At 36.6% G+C, this 20,123-nt stretch overlaps 1 protein-coding gene and 2 long non-coding RNA genes across 5 annotated transcripts in view; 2 read left to right on the top strand and 1 right to left on the bottom strand.

Annotated features, from left to right (window-relative positions):
* Positions 1 to 6,725, top strand: part of LOC143271818 (uncharacterized) — a 220,639-nt gene extending 213,914 nt beyond the window's left edge. The window contains exon 3 of the long non-coding RNA XR_013049025.1: positions 6,648 to 6,725. This is a non-coding gene — a long non-coding RNA (uncharacterized LOC143271818). The remainder of the gene's footprint in view (positions 1 to 6,647) is intronic.
* The window catches only part of LOC143271819 (uncharacterized), an 81,166-nt gene that overhangs the window by 28,434 nt on the left and 32,609 nt on the right, over positions 1 to 20,123 (bottom strand). Inside the window, exon 4 of one of the 2 annotated variants that reach the window (XR_013049026.1) lies at positions 16,746 to 17,085. The exons of the other annotated variant lie outside the window; for it this stretch is intronic. This is a non-coding gene — a long non-coding RNA (uncharacterized LOC143271819). Of the gene's footprint in view, positions 1 to 16,745; positions 17,086 to 20,123 lie in introns of those variants that run through there. 2 annotated transcript variants of the gene reach the window in all.
* St18 (ST18 C2H2C-type zinc finger transcription factor) overlaps positions 6,665 to 20,123 on the top strand; it is a 124,213-nt gene continuing 110,754 nt past the window's right edge. For both annotated transcript variants that reach the window (XM_015986945.3, XM_076563994.1), the window contains exon 1: positions 6,665 to 6,725. The gene's annotated coding sequence lies outside the window, so the exon portion shown is untranslated. The remainder of the gene's footprint in view (positions 6,726 to 20,123) is intronic.

Consider the following 20,123-nt stretch of genomic DNA (forward strand, 5'->3'; position numbering starts at 1 on the left):
AGTTGGGCATATATAATATTGCATATGAGTATTTAGAGAATTGAATAAGACTAGTCTTAAAAAATGACACACTTCATTGTTGATAGATATAAATGTCAGGAGAATATGCAGAAGTTAAAAAGTAATAATTTAAAAGCAGAACGAGAGACTTAGTACTCACCTTGAACAAAATTTTACAGAAGGATGGTTTACAGGGAGAACTTTGTCTTACCTTGATGAACAGTATTTTACCTCCTATTTCTTTTGTCAACAAAACACCTGTTAAGAGTGCTTGCTTTGATGTACTTTTGAATAATCAAAGTTTCCCGAGTCTTTTCCTTCAGTTTCAGAGAACATTGCAGCTAAGAGACAAAGTATATAATGTAATGGCTCTAGTCTTGTTTTATTTTTAGGAATAGTCAATTATGTAAAAAAAAAAATCCTGTGTCACATCACCTTATAGACTAATTGGCACTACAAAATCAATAAATTTAAAGAAATGATGAAGAAATATTGGATATGGTTCTGTACACGGTCCTTATGATAAGGAAGTAATTTTCAAGAAAAGTCTGGAATCAAAAGTAGAATTGAAATTAGACTTTCTCTAACTTTAAATGTTTTCTTTGCTAATATCACCAGCAGAATATCCTAGTTCTATGCTGTAACCTAAGATTACCCGTGCTCTCCGTTTCCCTCATTCTAAATATTCAATTACTCAATGGTGATTATTATGTGCCTTCTTGGTTTACTATAATATTAGATTAATATAGATTTCTTATGCCAAATTAGCGGAAATCACTGTTGCACACAAGAGTAATTCATTCTTCTCTTAGTCATATTCGTGTTACAGCAGGAGCATCATCTTAAGTTCCAAGGCTTTAATATTTTAAACTTGGATACACCGTGTCTTGGAGCACGCGGGATTTGTATCTGAAACCTGTAAAATATGTTAGAACCTTTAACAAGACTCTAATTCGGCTTTGTTTAAATGAGACTTTTTTAGTGACTGTTATTCTTCTATCACACTAACCAGAAAGATTTAAAGTTTTGTGTGGTTCCTCTTCTGTGAAACAACTGCAGGTGATGAGAAAAGACAAGGCGTGCTTGGAGCTGTCCAAGGTAGCTGGCTTCTGAAAAGTTAACCATTCTAAAAATGCATTGCTTTGTATCTATGTAATTGGTTTACTCTCCATTTTTGAAAGTTAGCATTTTATTGCTATTAGAATAATAAACATAGTGAATTTTAGTAAATATTTTCAGATAATGTAGCAATCTTAGTTATAATTACATTTAAAAACTCAGAAACAGTTCAAACATTCATGAAGCTAACTAGTGTTCCAGTTTGCAGCTTTAAATTATTTAAGTAGAAATGAACAAAATTCACATTTATCAGATATAGAACTCCATGTCATCAACATGGAAGCACCATAGGAATAGTCTCTGGGGCATCATCAGTGTGGACAAACATACTGAAAAATGCAACTTGCAGGAATTTATTGCTTTTGAAATTAATTCTTATCCTTGTGTGACCTTTCCTGTCTGCTATAGAAATCCAAAAGATCATAATTGTTTGATATGAAATGCAAAAGAATAGTTAAGTTGAAAGTTTAACATCATGAAATTCAAAATCCCAAGTGGTATATAAACATTAAAAGAAACTTTGGACTGCTAATCCTAGGAAATGAGTTTTATGGATTGAATTCAACAAGGCTTCAGAAATGGCTCCATCTGCTGCCTAGCAGCTGCTGAAAGGATAAATTTAATTCATTAATTCATTTGGAAAAAAGGATCCAAGTAGTAAAGACTTCATTGCTCGTAATGCATATAGGTGGAAACACACTGAGAAGTGGTCCTGGTGTCATTCTAGATAATGAGCTACATTGTCTTCTATTTTTGGTAAAGGTCTTCAGGACTAAGTCAATGCGATGTTGATTTTTAGACAGTAGCTAATCATTTTGAAATAGTTCAATGCTAAAAAACAAAACAAAACACTCAGGGAAGTTCAAAGTCTCAGTTTTAACCCAAGGAACTGTGGAAACCTAAAAAAGAAGCTTTCTTATACTGCATATGTGTCTATGGGAGGTAGAATATGTGTCTATACCTACCACGTGTACATGTACATTTATATTTACAAATAAATGTGCCATTGAAGTGAATAATTCTCTTCAGGGACATTTATATTAGATAGAAATCCTATATTATCTTAGAAATGTCCAAAAATATGTAGTATTTAACATTAATATAAGTAGATCACATCTTAGATTCAAAATTTGTATCTACTCAAGGGTTGGAAGGTCAAATAACACTAGTTTTCTTCACCTATATTCTTCTCCTAACATTGCTTATCTAGTCTCTCTTTCCAGTCACACTTAGCAACCTGATTTAAAAGCTTAGAAAGTTGTACCAGAAGTTCTTTCCTGTATCCTCTGTGACATTAATCATTTTGGCATTAGTGTTAAAACTCTGTAAGACACGGGTATACATTTTAATTGAATGGGTTATACAGAATACTTTGGTATCTTTCTGTAAGTGTAATGAAGTTTTGATGCCAAGTTTCTTCAAATCATATTCAACCATCATGGTCAGGTATTAGAAAGTTTATATTGTTTATGATTAAACTGCAATCACTTTGATGGATTTTCTTAACTGCTAGCATTTTAATGGGAGCCAGGTTTCCTTAGAATCATACAGTTCACCTTTTCTAGCTAGGTAAATACTTCCTGGTTGCCAGTTAATTGATCTGTGATAGAGATAAGAGTATCCCCAAGACAAGGCTGTTTCAGGAACCAGTGTATATTTTAGCCATTTTTTTCCGCTTGATGATTTCAGGAATGGTATTTAGCCTTCCAACATGGCCCACAGCTCACTGTGGTGTGTGCTGGGTTTACTATAAAGGTTCTGTGTGTACCCTGTGGGCTGGGTTAAGAATCAGGGCTTCTGCATTTACTTGTACTGTTGCATTGTTTAGACAGCTTTGGTTTAGTTTTGATCTTTTTTTTTTTTTTCTTTTTGCCTTTGAGGCTCTTCCACAGTGTCAGCTGCTGACTGATAGTAGGGAAACTGCCTCGTGGTGTGAATGAAAGGGACCTAGCGGTTGGTAAACAGAGATAAGGAATAAATAGAGCACAGGCAAAAGGAGATAGTTCTGTGGGGGCCCAGATTGCTGCCAGTCTGTTCAGGGGAGATGCGGAGCCTGTCCTTTTCCCAGATTAAATTAGTGTGCGAAATCTCCAGTGACCTCCTCCCCTTCTCCCCACACTCTTCAGCCAAGCTGAACAGCCTCTGCTGTAAAGTATTCATTTTACCCAGGGACACACGGACAATAGAGCTCTCCCTGATACTCATGGACAGCTGTCGTCATTCAGAGGGCTCTCAGCATTTCATTTTTCATAGGAGTTAAAGGGGTTTTTACCTTGGAAGTGAAAGGGGCAGGAGCACAACTTTGCCAGTTCTGAGGCTGCTTGGGCAAGGGGTCTGACTGAGGCAGGGGTGAGCTGTGAACAAAAAAAGAATCTGCCCAGGGAACTGATTCTTTTTGTTGTGCTTAATTTGATTAAGCAAGGACAGAAATTAAATTTCAACTCTATGTTCCTTATTAGGAGAAAATACCTTTGATTCTGAAAGTTTTTTGAAATTAAAGTCATCAGTGCACAGTAGACAATTTGTATCCACCTGGTCTACTTTCATTTTGCCTAAATATGCATGCATTTTATTGCCTGTGAATAAGCATGGGTAAATATTAAGTCTGTGAGATACCTCGGTAGACCCATACTTTTTATTTTTTTAGTGATTTACTGCAAATATATTCAGCATTTGACTGATTAAATAGACCTTCGGCAACCTTGAGGGTCACTGTGTAGAGTATGTACATAGAAAATGCATCAGCCCATTGTACCCTGGCAGCTAATGAGATTGGTCGTTAAGTAAATGACACAAAGCCTACAAAAAAAGCTTACAGCTCACTAGAGTATCACAGAGTGTCCCCGCACACCACACAACGACACAAACACTGGACTAACCTAGCCCACCCTGCTTTATTCTACATCACTGCTTCCCTGATGTCAGCGTGAGAAGCAGAACAAAGGCTAGGAAGCAGCGGTAAGTCAGTCTGGCAATGAAGCCCTAGGGAGAAAGTGGAACAATCTCCACCTAACTGTGGGGCCGAAAGTCCATTTCTGGACAAGTGGGTCCAGATGAAGGGATTTTGCTATTACTTCTAGAAATATTGCCTCAGTGACCAATGTTCTGTTTCTGTTGTTATTGTTGTATTGTTTTGCTGTTTCACAAAAGTTTGTGAATCTCAGAAGTCCAGTGCATCCCAAATGGCAAGTGAACATAAATTTGAGAGGTGGGTATTTGTTGGAGATGAGGGGGCATTGACAAATAACTACTGTTCAGGTGTGTGTCTAGATTTGAAAACTTTCAAATGCATGAGGCAACTTTAATTTTAGTTTGTCCTACTGCTTGTAAAACATAAAGAGAACCCAGGGCATAAATGTAACTGGTGAACTTCATTCTTAATGTGATAAAATTGTCCCAGCATTTAATGTATATTTAATATCAGCTATGGGATAGTCAGTCAGTGTCTTAAAAAATTAGTCGATCAATCAAACACTGCAAAACAAGAAAATAAAAGCTCCTCTTTTGCTCAGACACTTCCATTTTCTCTAATATTGAAATAAAAATCACTGTAGTATGTGCTTTTGAATGGAATCAGTAGTCATTTGCTTGCTGTAGTTGGAGGGGGAAAATTAAAGCTATCTGACACTGAAGCCGCACTGGCTTACTCTTTCCTGGGGAAAAAAATATACTTGCAGTATTGAAGTGTAACATTGCAGGATCCGTTTAGAGAAATATGGCAGCAGGGAGTTGCCAGAAAGTCTGATTTGCCTTGCTGAAATATCTGTCTGGCTTAGATGTGGATTTTCTGAGGATGTTTAGTTCAAGAAAGGATGATTTTGTTACAAGATATTCAGGTAAATTAAATATTTTCTTCTAACAACTGTCAGCTGAATGAGTTGCCAATGGCATAATGAACTCTTGATCTCATAGAAAACATTTTAAAAGTATTGTTAGTTAACATAGCATTGTATTTGTAAATAGATGTATTCATAATATCAGTGTCAGGATTCAATTTTTAAAGGCATTGCATTTAATATTAAACTGACATCTCATAGTCATCTGCTCATGAATTAAAACGACATCATGTAGAAATCAGTTTGCTAACTTACAGTCCTTGCACTGAAAATTTGTTATTTGTATAGGGATATAGAAATGTTTTGTCTATTAATAATCATGAGAGATTCATAACATAGGTTCATGATATGGTTCTAAGTGATCAGAGGTTATATGCTTCCTTTTATTTTTGTCTTGAAGAACTTTTCCTGTTACAAATGTGTTCTCAGCTTTCATTTTATTTATATGATGTAAGACTATTACATATCTGTGCATAGTATGTTTTATATTCTTCAATTCTGTTTTTTCCAAAGCAACCAGAATTTGAAAGAAATTCATTTCATGACAAAGATTAATGTTGTTTTGTTGATTTCAAGTGAAATATGTGCAGGAAAGATTTGCTTTGATTTAGTTAACTTGAGAAAATTCTAGATGTCACCACTTCAACATGCCTTTCATGGGGTTGGAATCATGGAAAACAGAAAGCCATCTGAAAATGGCCACACTTGCTTCCTAGCAATTTTAGTTTAAGGCAGAGTTATGCAAATAGTTTACTCTCACAGTTGTTGTAAGTACTCCACACGATTTTTCTATGCTGAACATTTTTCATCTGAATCACCTGTGTTATCATTTCTTTTTCCATAGTTGCTAGTGCTTGTCCTGTTAATGCAAGAGTGAATGTTTCAGAAAGCGTGCATTCTTTGGGTGACATAGTTGTTTCACCCCTATCCTCACTGCTGCAGCTGAGCATGGCAAACTTGACCCAAGTCTGTAAGTTGCTTCTTTGCAGATGAAACAGAATAGATTTATTTTACAGAAATGTAATTTTCATTGTTCAAAGCAAATAAGGACTGTGCTATAATCAGGACCAGAGGGCACAGATCACTACTTTTGTCTTATGTGAATTTACTTCCACCAGTATTGTATTTTAAAGATTTTCCAAATTATAGTTAAGGAAGTAGTGTTAGTGTTGGATAACCCCTTTCTTTAAAGAAATTTAAAGAGTTTGTGTTGAGAGAAAAAAACTTTGTTTTAATGAACTTTTACTTCAGTTACCTAGTTAACAAATGTGTCTTAAAACTGTTTGGTCAGAAGATTTTAGTATATGCTGTGAGCAATATAGAGCTCTTTGCTAACACAGGAGTATACTAAGAGCAACAGCCAACATTTCCAGGAGAAAGGGCAGCTGTTGCACAGCATCACGGAGAATCATGCATTTAAAACCTGGTTCTTTCACTCAGTGTGTGACTCTGGCTATTTTAACTTTTTTAGCCTCAGTTTCCTGGTCTGTTTAATGGGGATCACGATAGTAATAGAAAACAAGTGTTATATGAAAACTAAGTAAGATGAGGTATATAATGTCCCTGGTGCATCATGCTTGCAGTTTTGAACTTCTGCTTGAGGTTCACACAGCAAGTGGATGCCACACTAGGCCACGTCACAGTTCCTGTTCTCTCCCAGAGTGTAGAACCTTGTCCTCTCTTCACTTTCAGAGGCCCCAGTTCTGTGAGATTCTTTGAAGGACTGTGTCAACTCCATGTTGTGTGCTTCTGTGTGCATCCCAATCTAAGGTAATGTGCTTAGACTGTAAGTGTATGCTAAGTATAGGCAGCTAAATTGACTTTTTAAATGGTTGTTTAGTAACTTTCAGAAGAGCATATTAGAATTCTGTTGTATTTCTACATAAACTTCCTATAAGAAATATTTACTAATATTTAAAGTTAAAGTGAAACGTCTATAATTTAAGTAATTAGAGCAAAATTCCTTAACTATTGAGATTATAGTTCAATCTTATTTATATTTTTTATTAATGATTTTAATTTCTTGTGCCACTGGAATTTATCTAATTTTTAGCTTACATTATCTATTTTCACTTAACCCTTGAATTAAGTATAAGCATTCTTTCTTCAAAGCTATAATTATTGAAAAGTACTTTATTTTACTTTTTATCTATATAACGATACTTGAGCTTCATTTATTGCTTAATGTTTTATAATGTAAGATAAAATTCCATACTAGTGACCTCTAAGAGATACCTAGATTGCATTACAATATTTGAATATTATTTTGTCAAATGTTGCAACAAATCTATGAACCTTTCAGAAAAAAAAGATAAAGTTTCCATTTTGGGGAGAATGTTGGTAAAAAGAATTTTTCCAATTCCATATAACCTGTGCCTATGGGAGAATTTTCCAATTCCATGTATCCTATGCCTATGGGAGAGTATTATTGACTCACAAAAAATGCTAGTGCATTCTGTCTTTAAATTATTATTTATATTTTATATATAACTAAATTTTATAATAGAGTAGGTTTTCGAATTGTGATAATATGTTTGACTTATGCTGTATAAATACAAAGTTGCTAGAGATATCTTCCCATGTTTGCTAAAAACTCTTTAATATATTTCTAGTTTGCTGATGATAAATATGTTAATTGATACTGGTCTAATGAGGAACTGTATTTAGCTATTGCATGAAAAACACTGATAATACAATTTCATAAAAGTAAAGTATGAATTTTTGTGGTGTATTTTCCAGATCTCTCACAACTCTAAAGTTGCATAGTTTAATTTTCTAGGTTCTGAGGTTTTCCTCATGCAGAAAGCATGGCTAAATGCCAGTTTGGAAAACCTACCTCCTTTTTTTTAATGTGTCACATACATGTTCAGTATCTATGTGGGTAAATTCATGCTTGGCCTGAATCAAACTTAGCTACCATTGTTTACATTGTCATGCAGAACCAGACTAACCTGAAATGATTAATTATTTAAAAATCATAAACAGCATTTCTTTCCTGGAATATCAATAAAAAAGAATATGAAGATAGAGAATAATTTTGCTATTGAAAGGCTGATTTGTAAATGATCATCAGTTGCAAAGACATTTTGTTTGCTTGTTTCTGTGGTAGAATTGCTCTGAATTTCATTTATTTACCTCTTTTACCGTTTTGTTTTGTCCTTCAAATATCAAACAGTTGTGGAGAATTAGTCTTAAGACTATTCTTAAAGGTGTAAAAAAGGTGAGGATGAAATATGCTCTGAAGAAAATGAAATCAGGAAAAGATTGAGGCTGACATTGTGACTGCTCCAGAAAGAGGGCACTAATTTGAGCATACAACCTGCAACACACAGAGCTCTTGGTGCTTTTGTGTGGGTGAAAGATACCAGTGTCTCCCAAAAGGGTTAAGGAAATGCATTCTGTTGCATCTGCTTACTAAATCCCTTCCTTTAGCAGAAATTCAAATTTTGTAAAGATTATTCGTTTTATTGATGCATATAATTATAATCACAAGCCATCTGCTGATTTGGCAGGCATGGTTAAAATTCTCTAACTCTCATAACCTTTCAAGTACAGTGCCCTTGGGACTCTATTTCACTTTTATATTTTGGAAAACATGTAGGGACAAATAAGGGCGGTCATCTGCAGAATGTCAGACCTGGGGAAATGAAAGAATGGGGATTGAGTTGCGCTGGTGGTTATTTTCAATAGTAGGGGAAGAAGTTATTTTCCCTTTTTTTCTGACTTCATGAAAGATGATCCTAGTTTCTATGATGTATTTTGGAAATTTTTTCCTAGGGATTAAAGCTCTGTCATTACCCTCCCAAAAGGAAGGTTTCAAGCCTAACCAAAAAGAACATGCCAAAAACCTTCCAGACATTTCTTATGTTGGTCATAATAGATAAATTCAGTATATTTCACCTAGTCTTTCTAAATTATGGAGTATTTATTTTTATTTTTCTGGAAATATTCAGTTAAATAACCTTACAGCCTAAGATTTGGGGTTGTAAAATAACTTAAACATTTTGACATCGGTCTTTAGTTGAAAGACCACATTTCTAAGCATTTTGACTATGTTGTTTTGGTGTGAAATCATGCACTTGTCATATTTCACATGGCAGGAGTCTTATGTGACCCTTTTCTTCAACTATAAACATTTGAAGCTTGGTGGGCTTCCATGCCTGAATCACTTCTGTGGGAGTATTTCTTCCATAATCTGATGTTATCAGCTTTAATACTCCAATGGTCTGGCTTTGCACACAGACAAATTTCGGCAGAGTGCGAGTCAGCTTAAGGGAATTTGAAGAAGCCATAGGAGTCCAGGACTTGGCTTCATCAGATAACAGAAGCAAGCACATACACAGCCAATGTGTTTCTCAGTCTCTCTTTCTTGCCATACACCATGAAATCATCCAGAGAATTACTTTTTAGAATTTTGAAAATAAGGAAGAGAATTTCTAATTCTAGTATTACACAAGTAGTTTTTTTCATGGCAATAGTGAAGTTTATGGCTTGACTATACATTAACAATAATAACCTTCCACAGCCACCAGATACTTGGTTTGAGCCAACTTCTGTGCTGAGTTCTTTAATGTACAGCTTCATTTATTACTCAGAATAACCATGTCTGTCTTTACAGAGGAAGCAATGGAGACTGAATCATGAGGTGCTTCTCATGTCACCAGAGGAATGAAAACTTGAGCCCATGCTCTTAATAGTTCCCCATGTATAATGGTCTCTGAAATAGTGTCAGCAGCAAGTCTTCAAATAATGCTGGGTCCTAGGTCTATCTGAGTTCTATTATAGTTAAATATGACTAACACATTGAATAAATCAGATGAGGTGACCTGACAAGCTGCTTTATTTTCCTTGTTGTCAACATCTGTCACTTTAAGGGTGACCTCTGGAGTCCTTTTGGTCCCCCAAATTCTGTAACTGTAAACAATTTATAATTAAAACATGAATTTGAAAAATAATTTAAAGACAACATAAGCACTAATGATACCTCTCAAATGGATATTTACCATGCCAATTAACCCTGATAGCAAAAATAGCCTGTTTATGAACCATGTGAACTTTATGTCTAACCTAAATATTAGAGTAAGAGTTTAACACTTGGTCTCACACTGAAAACTCTAAGCTCTGTGAGATAAACACAAATGCTCAGAAGCATCTGATAATTGAATTCCAACTTTGTATATTTTGATTCTAATATCACACTGACATAAAGCTAACTACCAACCGAAGTGTTTTATGTCTATAAATTCTCACAACTACTACACCAGGTCAACAGCCAATATCACAAAGTCAGTTCTCCTCCCCAACCTGGAGGTGAGAAAACTGCACTGGTGAGAGACCATGCACAGCCATGACTCGATGCATGGCTGCGAGAGCAGAACCCAGCTGAGGCCAGGCACTGTGACACGGTGAAGACATGTGCACATGCTTTGCTTTCAAGTTTTTTCTATGAGATTTCATTAAGTTTGACTTGAAAGAAAGTTCCACTCCTCTAGACAAATGTTTGAAACCCTAGACTATAGTCTACAGCATATGTGGACACATCACAGTCTTTGCTTTTGTACTAATCTTAATTAGCTTGTTGTGACTTAATCATATAGTTTTCTTAAATTATTACAGAATTAACCTAGGGTACTTTTTAACCTTTTACAAATGCTATGCTGAAAGTATAACAACAAATAAAAAGACAACAAGGTTTGAGAAAAATCCCTTAGAAGATCAACTATCTTTAAAGCTATTTGTTCTTCTTATTGCCTAACAGAGAAATTCAGAACATTACTAAGAATTGCTTAAATGTTTCTTCAGAGAAGAAATAATTTAAGAAGGAATTGTTTCAATTATGATATTGTAAATCTTAGATGTCCATCAAGTGCCCCCGAGTTTTAATATATTATTTCAACTGGATATGATTTTAAGTAATTTGTTGGTAGTATTTACTAAATGCCAAGGAAGAGAAATAACAATGTAAATATCAAAAATAAATAGGAAAAGATTGCTTGGGTTTTATATAATTGGTTGACTAAGAAATATCTGTGTGCCTAGGTTTCTAAAATGTAGAGAATGAACATAAGCCTAGGCCCATGACTCCAAGCACACATGAGTCAGCATAGGGCAAAGTGATTCATATGATTCATATGACAATAGGTTTGTTGAAACAAGTTATGGCCAGGTATAGTTCCACTCAGACTCTCAGCCTTAAAGCATGGGGCCCAGGAACAGCCTGTTCTACCTATCCTTTAGAAGATGATGCTGCAGCGGAAAGAACAGAGTGGCTCTTAGCAGAGGCCACGCTGTTGCTCAGAGATGGCATCACGGAAGCTCTTGTAGAGAAAGCTCTTAAACAGTGTTGGAGCTATACATTCAACAGACTTGCTGAGAACCTATTATGTTCCATTAACTTTGTTAAGCAGTGATGCTAGTGCATGAGGATTCACAGTGCTCACAGCCAGGTAGGAAGAATGAGTGGAGAGTAGAATACTTGTATTGTGTAGAAGGCAAGCTCAGGATTTGAGAACTAGAAAAGATTAATAAGTGAGTATTACAAGAATATGTAAATGTACACCATGCACCTATCATCTGGACACTGGGAATTTGATCTCAGGAACCACACACAAAGTAGAAATGACAGCCATCTGTCTTGGACAACCATGTGAATGATGAATCAAGACAGCATATTCAGAAGGAAGAGTTGTTCAGAGGGAACAATGTTGGGTTCTTCAGGGAGTATTACATTTCCAACAGCTGGTACTGACGGTGAGTGGATGAAGGTCAAGATTAAGATCCAGGATGGAAAATGGACATTTGAATATGGTTCATAAGTAGAACATTGACAATGAGAAAAGAGCCCAAACTGTAACTGGAGAACCAACTATGAATGGGAAAATGGAAAAAAGGGAGCTTAACAAGGGAAGAATCTAGAGAAGGCTGCAGAAAAACTGAGGTGTTAGAAGGCAAGATATAGACACGTTTTCATTAGCTGGACAATAATGTTAACTGCTCAGAAAATGACTGATAACCCACTGTTAGCTCTGTCAGAGAGAAAGTCACTGATGACAACATCCAGAGCAGTGTCAATGGAGCTGGGTTGGAAGCCAGTGTCTGTGTGTGTAGGGAAAGTTAGGTAAGAAGAAGAAAGTTTCTGGGGATTTCAGTAGGTTTGACTCTGAGGAGCAGGGACAGCAGCATAGGAGAGAGGAGTATATGTGGAGAGGCAGCAGAATGATAGGAACTGGAAAGAAAGGGGATGTGGGAGAAGCAGAACACAAATGCAAGGAGAGTATCTTGGGAACCCACTCTTAGAGAAGAAGGCACAAATTCAGGGAGATGTGTAGGAAGTATAAGAAAGAGCTGCATCAGGCAGTGTGGACCAATGCAAAACTCCCTGCACAGCTTTGTTGACCCAATGTGAAATGCAAATCTTCAACTGTGAGGCCCTTTAGCATGTCAGCTTTTATTACTTACTGTATTTATATAATGAGATTAAAAATTAAGGCTTCTACCTAACAAGAGAGACCTAGAGACCCAGAAGAGCTTTGGAGTGTCCTCTGGAAAGTAAGCTATCATAAAAGACACAGGCAGTTGATGGGTTAAAGCAGTGTCCACTTTGGTTACTGTTCTTTAAGCTGCAGCCATCTGCAGGAAGGAGCAGCCGAAGATGAGACTGGCTTCCCTCCAGAGCGTGTGTCTGTGGAGGGAAGTGGCCAGAGAGGAGCTAGAATCTAGCAGGCAGCAGATGCCTCTGCCATTCAGAGCACTCAACCTAGTACTTTTGTACTGGAGAAAACAAAAGTTTTGCTAGTTTTCTCTTCATGGTTAACATCCCCTCCAGTCCATCTCCTCATGTCCTGCTTACTTCTTGTCTAGAAGCTGGCTCCCCTGCCTCATACATCTGTTCAGAGCTGCTTAATGTCTTCCTATCGTGCATAACATACAATTCAAACTTCTTAAATGGTCTGTATGGCTTTACTAGCTGATAAACAGACCAGATCTAGTTTACATACTACACACTTTACTCATTTACAGTGAGTTTGGTAGTGTTCAGTCTGTGCTAAGTTCTGCATCCATCACCAATGATCATTTTAGAATATTTTTATTTTCCCCCAAACCTTCTGTCCTTCTCATTTAGCATCCTCTCAAACGTTTTCTTCCAGTTCTAGACAGACAGCATTCTACTTTGTACATCTGTAGAGATGTGTCTTCTAAACATTTCATGTAATTGAAATCACAATTTGTGGGTTTTGTGCCTGACTTCTTTCATTTAACAATATTTTCAAGGCTTGTCACTATTTTAGCATATATCAGCATTTCACTTGCTTTTATTGGCAAATAATATTCCATTTTTCATTATTTGATAGAATTTTGGGCTGTATCTACATGGGTTGTGTCTACATGTTGGTAGTTGTGAATTATGCTGTGAGGACACTTGTATAATTTGTGTGGATATGTTTTTATTCTCATGCATGTAGCTTGTAGTTATATTGCTGGATTAGAGTGACTCTGTGTTTGACTATTTGAGGTGATACTAGGTGTTTTCTGGTGTGCTTGTGCCCTTCTGTGTTCTTACCAGCAATGTACACTCTTCTTCACAGCCTTGCCAGGATTTGTGACCTTCTCTTTGATTTTTTTCAATCCGTGTGGGTGTAAAATGACATCTCACTTTGGTCTCGTGTGTTTCTCTGTGGCTAATGATGCTGTGTCACTTTCTGTGCTTATTGTGTCACTTGAGTGTTGTCTTTGGGAAAATGTCTGTACAAATCTTTCCTCCATTTAACAAAAATTTTAATTATAACTGCTATTATATCTTAATTGTATATCATGACATTTCCAGGCATACATCCACTTGAAAATTTACTTTCTTCTATCCTTTCTTGCCCCCCCCCTTTGGCCAGGTCTAATTGGGCTGCTTTTTGTTATTGGGTTATAATCATTTACAATATATTATAGATACATGGACTGTAGATGTTTATACGCAGCCACATGGATCTCTCTCTCTTTCTGTCACTCTGTGTCTGTCTGTCTGTCTCTATCTCTGTGTAGGGGGCACAGAAAGTGTGAAGTGTGTGTGTGTGTGTGTGTGTGTGTGTGTGTGTGTGTGTGAGAGAGAGAGAGAGAGAGAGAGAGCATGTGCTTATGAGTCCAGAAGAAAACTTGGGTGCCATTCCTCAAGTTCCATCCACCTTATTATTTTGAAACAGGATCTCTTGCTGACCTGGTGTTCAATAAGCAGGTGACCACAAATATCCTGCCTGCTTCAACATCCCCGGAATTGGAATAACAAACACACTGCCATAGCCTGTTTGTTTGTTTGTTTTTAAACATGAGTTCTAGGGTTTGATTTCAGAATCTCATGCTTGAACAGCAAGCATTTCACTGACAGATTCTGATCTCATTTCTGACTGATTTCATCTCCCCAGCTCTGATGCATATGACTCTTTACTGTCTCAAATCAACAAAGCTTGATTTGATCCCTTGATGTAAATGGCTCCTACACTCTACCTGACATTATTTTTCTATAGCATTTATTACCTACTTTAATCTGTGCTGTGTATTTATTTACTCTGGTTTTGGATCTGCTTCTCAGTGGGAACATAGTTTCAGTACTGTACATTTTTGCATCTCTATCACCCTTCCATGATGCTATGGACAGTGGAGAACCTGGACCTTGGAGCAAGATGCCAGTTCCCAGGAGTTCCAAGATACTGATGAACTAGGAAATTTGTAGGTTTTCTGTGCTACAATTCTATTTTAATGGTGAAATGATGGATAATTTCTGATTGATATAGCTGTGTGTGCAGCATTCATATCAGTCTCTAGAACAGAATAGGAACAACCAGTAAAATCTTTTAATGAGTATTAGTGAATTTTCTTATGTTCAGATCCACTTTTAGTTTTGTTTAACTAGTCTATATTACTTAATTCAGTAAGCAGTTTCATTATGACATTACTGCACATGCATAATAGTCTACATTGACCACATTTATCCCCTTTTACTTTCAGTATCCCTTCTCCTTTCTTTTCTCTCTCTTCCATATCCTTTTTCTGTCTCTTGTTTGCTTGAAGAACATCTCCAAAGATTTAATGCCCCTCATCAACACTGTGGCGACCTGGAGCTGCTGTGGGTGGAGCACACACCTGTGGACTTCACTTAGTAACTATCCTGGAGTTCTGAACTGAACTGGACCTCCATGGTTCTGGTGTCTGCTGAGTGTTTGCAGTGCACCATGGCTTTGTATGCTGTATGGCTCATGCAGTACTCACTATTCTAGAGTAAGTTTCTGTTATTGTCCACAGGAAATATGAAAGGTAGGGAGATTAAGTGTATCTCTGAGACCAAAGAATACATGTGCTAGATTTAGATACTACATCAGGCTATTGTTACAGCCAAAGAACATCCTCATTCTAACTTTGTTGCCTCAGGCCAGGGTTCACATTTTCCAGTCATCATGATGTTCACTTACCAAGTCTTTTCCAGCATACTGGTTTTGTGACTCCTACTACATGCCAGTTTACTATTTACTACTGGTAAATTTTCTTACATCCCTTCCAATATATAACTGGTCTCATTGAACCAGAAAAGTTCACCTCCCTCAGTGACCCTATTCTGGGTCTAGGATTTGGTAAAAGACATGGAGTGGATAGATTCCAACCGCCTCTTAGCCAGAGAAATCCAGCATGAGGAATGGTAATGCCAGGGGAGGTTTTGTATGGGAATTCTTACAGTATAGTAAGTTCATTCACCATAAACTATAAACAGTGTCAATTCCTGAGGAATTTAGTCCAGTGCCTGAGATAACTGATTTGTATGAGAATGGAAACCACCATTATCTCACTTGGAATCAGTGTGCTGAAGTAAGTCCATTTGTATGTTTGTGTAAAAAAATTGTCCTTTTCTATTGTCCTTTTGTTTTACCCTCTTGATTTTCTAGAAGTGCCCAATTTAGTTCTCCAAAGCATTCAAACATGTAGTCATTCTTCCAGTTTAATATGACTGACTGGCTTAACTGTGACAATCCTTAAATGTGACTGTTTTTTCCCCTATGTATCCAAGCTAGTAGTTTTGTGAAGAGAAAAATATAGTGGTATTGTGCATATGTTTATATTTTTGTTTTCATTCCTGTGTATGTCAGAGAGAGAGAGAGAGAGGAGAGAGAGAGAGAGAGAGAGAGAGAGAGAGAGAGAGAGAGAGAGAGAGAGAGAGAGAGAGATGCATGTGTGTACAGGTTGTATGGTGTGGAACACTCACTCATGCCTGCACATTTTCAACCCTGAGGTTGAGATTGGATATCTTCTTCTGTCACTCTCTACTTTATTTTTTGAGACATAGACATTGTCTCTTACTGAACCTGGAGCTCGTTGTTTTGTCTAGACTGACTAGTACCAGTGAGTGAGCCTCCAAGATATGCCAGTCTCTGCCTCTACAAGTATCGGATGTCAGGCACATGTGGCTGTTCTGAGCTTTCACACAAGCTGGGGATCAAAACTCAGGTCCTCATACTTGCATGGCAAGCATTTTACCTCATTTTACCTGTCAAGTTATCTTACCAGACCCTGCTTCTGTTTGTTTGTAAAGCAGATATCAGTTTATTAATAAATTGTTCATAATATTCTTTCCCAACACTCAAGAGTCTAAGACAAAAAAAAATTGTTATGAATTTGAGGCCAGTCTAGACTACATAGTGAATTCTAGGCTGGGTTAAACAGTGAGATATCTCAAAACAAACAAACAAACAAAAACTAAAAAGATCCTGTTTCCTTTCAGGTATAGCATCAACAGAACAAGATAATTAACTTGGACTATGCATTTATTCATCACATTATGGAGTCTCAATGTGTATCTTTATGCTTATCATTTTTGCACATGCTGTGGGAGCTTGCATGTTTTATCTGTAAATATTTAATGCATTGATTTAATATATTATTTTCCTAACATACATAGCACAGAGAAAGTGGCCTTAACCTAGAGTCTTCTTATTAATTAGCCTGTTGGTCTTCATTCAAATGACATCAGTCTGGCTGGACATCTGCTCATGGAGGGGAGGTGGAGTCACTTATTCTTGCTCACAGAAGCTTCTAATCTGAGAAGAGCAGGTGGGGCTGGGAGAGGGCAGGTGAGGCTTCTCACAGGGACACAGAGCTATGAGTTAAATGGGGAAAAAAAGAGTTAGGGAGAAGAAAGAAAGGCTTTCTACCTAACTGCAGCAAGGTGCTATGTTTATGAGCATTCTTGTCAACTTAAAAAACGTGTCATATAAATTAGATCTTTAAGAGCAGGGATTTCATAGTTTGAAAGCATTTTATTTCTGCAAGCTTGTTTTCAGAAAAGTCATGTGATAGAAAACCAAGAAAAATTAAACACAGAATCAGATAGCTGAATAGTGTTTGTGTTGGAGATGAGATAGAAGGGGAGATGTCCAAAGCTTCAATGTTTCTGTTAGAGTAGATGAATAACTGATAAATATTTGGGGTTGTGTAGGTATGTTGATTAGATTGATTCGATAGTTACACTTTATACAAATAAATGTGTATAATTCTAATTTGTCAATATCAATAAAATAAATATTTTTAAAAAAGAAATGAAGAAGGTCAGATTCCTTTGGTACCTACTGGCACTAACTACGCTGATTCAGCAAAGATCCATTGATTAATGATGAAATTGGATAAAAAATACAACCATCATGAATTGAGCTGGACTGACCTTTGAGCCATCACAAGAAACAGCAAAATGGACCACATTTATATAGTCAGATTCATTATAATTCTTAAAAGCCATATAAAGAGGGGCATCATTTCATATTCCCTTGCACTTTCAGTCCATGCCATTATTATCTGCATTAAAAATTTGTAGCATTATGAAAACACATCGCATAAATTACATTTTAAAGACAGGGTTTCCATAGTTTTAATGAATTTTACTCCTGCACCTCCTTTTTCAAAAAAAAAAAAATGGCACGACCAAAATCTGTTCATTCATGTTTTCTCTCAAACTTTGTAACTTGGTGTTTGTACTTTTGGGGTCTAGTTTTTATCAAACCAATCAGATTGTTCTCCTAAGTCTTCAATAAATGAATTCAACACCTGCATCTCAAAGATCTTTATTTGTCTCTTTGACCTGAATGACAGGATTATCTTCCCTATGAGAATGCCTGCCATTTGCAGAAGATTTGAGTTTGCCTGGCTTCTCTTCTCCAGGAGAATAGGTGTTGACAGAAGATTTCAGTGTATCAGTTAATGGCTTGCCTAAATAATGCGATCTATACAGAGATCATTTGTTACACAGATATTAAGTGAATTTATTATTTGTGATATTATTGTCCTCTTCTATTTAGATGAGATTGGCATTGTCTATCCTTTCTGTAAGACAGCAGAGACAAATAACTCAGAAGGAACACTGAATCCTGTAAAATCTTTCTCATGTGTTTACTGAACCCACATGCATGGAGCCCTATTCTCTGAACTTTATTGGAGTTCTGGTATATAAATTCATGTTCAGGACAATCTTCCCTGTCCTGTAGAGATCAATGCTAAAGCACCTGGCTTCTGCTTAATGATAGCCTGCTGTTTTGAGTGCCACTCTCCATTTCCCTACTAAAACACACCAGGAAGATGTTTCACTCTAATTTCTTTTACTAATCCTCTCTTTCTAACAGTGTTGCAAAAATGCCCTGGTCAGAGATCTGACACTGAGCTATCTATATGAAGGGCAATTCGAAAAACAGGTTTTTCTATACTCCAAGAGGTCTCTAGTATAATGTGACCTTCAAAATAGTGGTAATCAAAACAAAACACTTCTCATGTGAGTGTGTATCAGAAATATACTATGCCATTTAGAGGAATTTTCTAGGCTGCTAACACTGAATGTCTCGAGGAATTTGTATCATTGCTTGACATTTTAATTTGTCTTTATTTTATAATTTGTAATTAATCTATTCCCATATTTTATTTGCTTTTTGAAAATTTAAATATTGTACAAAGTCTTCGATTTGTAATTTGTGAGCTTACATTTGATAATCACACCTGTAATGAAGCACTTAATTACTGTTTATTTCTTGATATGAATGGCTTCATCTGAAGGGAAGAACAAGTTCAATAGTCTATAAATTATTTTCAAGATGTGCTTCTGTTCTGTTAGGACAGAACATTTAGTTTGTATCTATTCCTTTATATCATGAGGTATTAATGCTAGAGCAAACAAATGTATCTGAAATAAGGAGGACATGCTTGTCTGTCCCATATGGGCATTTGTTAGCCTTTGGATCTGGGGACTCTTTGGTGTGTTTGGTAATGAACAGTTAAGGCAATGGTTTACAAAGTGCAGTCTCCAATGATCAGCATTATCAACACATGTTCTCAAGTCAGGTCCCCCTCTTTAACTGTGGAATCAGTCCTCTGGGCTGGATCAAGCCTCTGCATAACTCTGATGCAGGCTAATACTTAAGGACCACTGCCCCATATCAGTATAGCCTGTGGACCAACAGGAGCACATGGTGCTGTGTGAGCATTGTATGATGTCACAACAGACCTTGCAGTGTCTAATCAAGATCCTGCCTATTAGCAAGATGCCTAGGTGGTCTCCGTATGTATGAAAGCCCAAGAGTCATTGATCTAGAATTTGGGGTTTAGAGTCTAGAACTTTCCGGAAGCACGGGATCTTTCATTCAGGGGCATTTGGAGTATGTTCAAGTAGAGCTTCCTGCTACTTTATTGTTTGTCTAGCCCCTCAGCTTTCTCCAGATTAAAAGGGCAGAAGAGATTTATAAACTTCTTCACTAACCTGCTCAAATTTTATAAGGGCACACTCTTTCTACACCATGTGATGGAAAGAGAACTGTAATTTGGTTAAAAGACCTGTGACATAGTAAGTCAGCTATAGCTTGTAGGTATATGTATACATGCACACATATATGTATGTGCATAATGTGCATATGTGTTCTATCTAGCAATGATCTAGAATACAACGATGATCTTGACACAGACAAAGACAATTTTCAAGTCTCTTAATTTTTGAATTTACTTTGCAGTTATAAAGCTGTATCAGGCATCTTTTTCTCTTAATCACTTTTCTTCTGTTGAATTTGATTTTCAGTAACATAACTGCTTTAAGGAAACCTTTTATAAGTGAAGGAAACTGCACAAATCAGAGGTTATTTGTCTTTGATTACAGTGGGTTTTGCC

Source organism: Peromyscus maniculatus, chromosome 2, assembly GCF_049852395.1.
Source record: "Peromyscus maniculatus bairdii isolate BWxNUB_F1_BW_parent chromosome 2, HU_Pman_BW_mat_3.1, whole genome shotgun sequence".
NCBI classification, from domain to species: Eukaryota; Metazoa; Chordata; class Mammalia; order Rodentia; family Cricetidae; genus Peromyscus; species Peromyscus maniculatus.